This window comes from Cryptomeria japonica, chromosome 2 (assembly GCF_030272615.1).
Source record: "Cryptomeria japonica chromosome 2, Sugi_1.0, whole genome shotgun sequence".
Taxonomy (NCBI): Eukaryota; Viridiplantae; Streptophyta; class Pinopsida; order Cupressales; family Cupressaceae; genus Cryptomeria; species Cryptomeria japonica.
In genome coordinates this window covers 488,072,059-488,076,211 of record NC_081406.1, presented here as the reverse complement: position 1 = coordinate 488,076,211, position 4,153 = coordinate 488,072,059, and positions in this window count along the sequence as shown.

Here is a 4,153-nt window from a genome sequence, read left to right as displayed (position 1 = left end):
TTATACTCTTAAGGACATCACCAGATATACTTGGTACAAAGACACAATTACCACTTGCTTCAAAATAAATGCCTAGATGAGATGAATGAATCTCAGGGAGGAACTCTTTGAATGAAAGGAAAAACACATATGATCAAGATTGGAAGGCTCTATAAGAGGAATTATGGAGTCTACCTCAGGTGCTTGGATAAAGAAGATGCAAGGATAATGCTACAATAGTTTTGTGGCAAGTACAAAATAGATCATGGATCTATCAAAGCTACAACCCACTAGATACCAGGATCCAAATATTCATGTCCAAAGATGCACATGAACATGTGCAAACTTGCCATGTATGTCAAACTAGTGCCAATAGAGAAAGACATGTTGTCATGCCTCTTCAGCCTATATATGAGGTACATCCATTTGCACAATGGATTCTTGATTTTATTGGCATGATCAATCCCTCTTCTTCCACAGGTCATTGATACATATTGACAACAACCAACTATTGCATGAGGTAGATGGAAGCTATAGCATGCAAACAATGCACCACAAAGGTGGTAACAAAATTTCTCAAGGAACATATTATCATGAGGTTTTAAATGCCTTTTGCACTAGTATTTGATTACAATCCCTCTTTTTCGTTAGGACAATTAATGCAATGTCCATTTGAACAAAAGGCAACACTTAAGTTTTCATGCAATTATTATCCACAAGGAAATGGAGTAGCTAAGTCCACTAACAAGGATTTAGTTATAGTCATCAAATGATTGTTAGAAAATAACCCCAAGGATTGGCGTGCTTAGTTAAAGTTTGCCTTGTGGACTAATTATACTAGGATAAAAAATATCATAGGCACCTCCCAATATTAGCTTGTATACAATCTAGAGCCCATCTTCCCCATGAGCCTCAAAATTCCTAATTTGAAATTTCTAGAAAATCACATCAGAGGAGATGATAAAATTCAAACCAAGTTGATGAATCTTTTGGATCTAGAAGAAAAGAGAATAGAAACCTTAGAAATTGTTAGCAAATATCAAGCTGCGATCAAACATTGGTTTGATAGAAGGGCTAAAATAAAAACTTTCATAATATTTAAATTAGTCCTAATGTGGGATATGTCCAAACAGAAGAGTGGAAACCATACAAATCTCGATCGTCTTTGGGCAAGTCTTCAACAAATAGCAAAGATTCTAAGAGATAATACTTTCCGATTAGTAACTTACAAGGAGAGCTTGTCCTATTGCTAGTCAATGGGCAATATATCAAACATTATTTTGGATCCTAAGGAGACTTTGAATCTCTTCCCATGTATCATAGTTAGTTTAGAGTTTTGTTTGTTTGTTTTCGATCTTCCTTTCCCTTAATTTTTTTCCTTCTTTTCCTTTTGGTTGTTGCTTCTTTCTTTAAGTTCTTTCATCTCACTTGGTGTGTGTTTTGTTTTTTTGGGTAAGTGAGTCTCCTTGAAGTTTTTTGTTTAGAAATAAGGTCACTATAAGTTTTTTGTTTAGAAATAAGGTCACCATGTAACCATTAGGAGAGTTTGTTGGTATTACTATGTCAAAAAATCCAAAAACTTGAAACCCTTGGTAAGCTATTCTTCTGAAGTATATTAAATGAAACAATTATGGTGTCTAAAGTTGCATAGATTTGGGTTGATACATCGAATCTTAATTATTAAATATTAAAACCAAGCTTTATGATTTGGTCTAGTCAAAGGTAGCCTTGGGAAAGGTTTATTATACAACCATGGTGGTTCTCAACCTTGTATAAAGTGTCACAATTTTAAATTGAAAGTTTTATCAAAAGAGTTTCAAATGAAAGAATACAAGTGTTGCATTAGATTTGGTTCTCCATTTTTAAAATTCCATTTACCTATAAATTTGAAATTCCAAGTCCTAAAGTTGTTCGTGAGCCATACCCTGTCTCTCTGATTTCACTAAGGGTGAATGATGCATTCACCATGAAACTAATCAAGGACCTACAAGAGGACTTAGGCCAAAGGACTTCTCCTAAGGCAATTTAGTTGGTGAACAATATGGCAACCACTTCCTTCAATTCCAAAGGTTCACCTATATCGGGTTTGGTGGTTATGATGTTATCCTTTACAAACTGCCAAAATATGTAGAGGATAAATTCACCCTCATTAAAATATGCAGATAGGTAATTGAAATAAACACAAGATGTACACAAAGAAAAAAAGGTAGGTATCAAATTTCCATTTGGGCTTGGATATTACACATGTCAACCTTAGTGTGATGCTCTCAACATTGAGAGAGATTTTGTTATGTACACCATTCAAAACCTATGAAATAAGATTTCCTTTTGACAACAAGAATTTTGTTAAAGATAATTTGCAATTGAGTCCAAATTTTCATCACATTCCTCACATGGAAGATTATTGGGTTGACTCCACTAATGAATATGAACTTAGAAAGAGGAGTTGGATGAGGATGACCCTCAAGAAAATTGTAACTTTTAGGCTAAATTGGGACATTTTTTATATTGAAGATGATGAGTCAGATTTAGTTGATTCAATCTATGTCATCCATATCCAAATACAACTCATTCTGGCGATAGATTGGAATCTCAAGGAGTCAAAATACCTTGGAAAAAGAATTGTTGTAGTCTTGAAAAGGACCCAAATATGGTCTGTAAAGAAAAACGGTGAGACCTAAAGTTGTAGACCAAAGGAGGACAAAAACTAGGACATATTAATCCTAGTCAAACAAGACCCTCATCAAGCACAATATTACCCTCTACCCAACATGTAATTGCACCAAGAGGAGGACGAGATGGAGAAGAAGCTCCTGAGAAGAGGAATTGTCCAAAAAAGACCTATGGGGATGGCCCACCTAAGGATAGTCAAGTGGGGAAAGAAGTAGAGAAAGATAAAGAGAAGGAAAAGGAGAAAAGTAGTAAACAAGAAGAAGAAATAGAAGAGATTAATTCTAATTCATCTAGACCCATTGAGAAGAGTCTTGCAACTTTCATCTCCTAATTTTGATCAAACACTCAAGTTATTGGCACTACTTCCTCCCACTCATGGTTGGAGAACATTTAGTCAAAGAAGAGTAAAATTGTGCTAGTAAGCTTGCTTGCTGATAATACCATAGGGAAATGTAGCGTCGTAAATTGTACGCACTTGCTAGGGTGGTACAATTTCACACCTAGTTTAGCACCCGCCTTGGCGCATTTTGCATTTTGCATTGCATTTCCCCTTTAGCACTTAATTAATTAAATTAATTAGGTCTAAGGTTCTATTTTATCATCTCCCATATCATAAAGTTGGGCCCCTTTCATTAAAGTGTGCCCCTTTCATTCCTCTAATACATCATTTAATCAAAAACCCTAATTAGGTCCTATTTTGAACTTGGGGGCTTGATTTCGGGGTCAAAACATCTCGAAATCACCTGTAACTTCGGGATTCTCTCTAAAATCATCATATCCGACGACCCTGAAAATTTGGTGAAAAGTTGTCGAGACCATGGCGCCCGGAGTGCACACGGTCCCGGACATTTTCCCCGAAATTTTAGGAGCACGATCCAATCATAAAATAAAGCTTAACCCCAAGAAATTGGTGGGAGATTCAATCTCTAGGTCGGCCTAAAGTTGAAATTAAGACCTAGGGTTTCATATATAAGAGCTCTCTTTCTTCATTTGAAAGGATCCAGATTTTTGGTTTTAAAGGACTTTCTATGCAGTGAAAGAGCAGATCTTTGAAGACTTCAACAACATTCAACATCCATCCATCAAGCATTCATCAATTTCATTCATCCATTTAGGGCTTTGAAGACATTGAAGAGCAATAGGGGATTACCGACTGAAGATTGGCTTGTACCCCTCCCTTGGGGTTGGGTATGATTTCATGTTGTTTTCATGTCTTTGCATAAGCCTCATTATATCATTTGCATTCATGCTTTAGATCACTTTGCATCTTGATTTGGAGCATTTACATTATCATTTACAAGCAATTAGGGTTTACTTTCTAGGTTGCTCTAGTTTGCTTACTTGCATTTTAGGATCTTGCACACACACAAGGTCTGCACACACTACTTTTACAATACAAATGGGCTATTCGTGGAGGTGGAAATCACCAAAGCGGGGGTTTGACTAAGGCAAAACCCTATATAGCCGCCCTACAACCCTTTTTCAGATATAAGTGCAGATT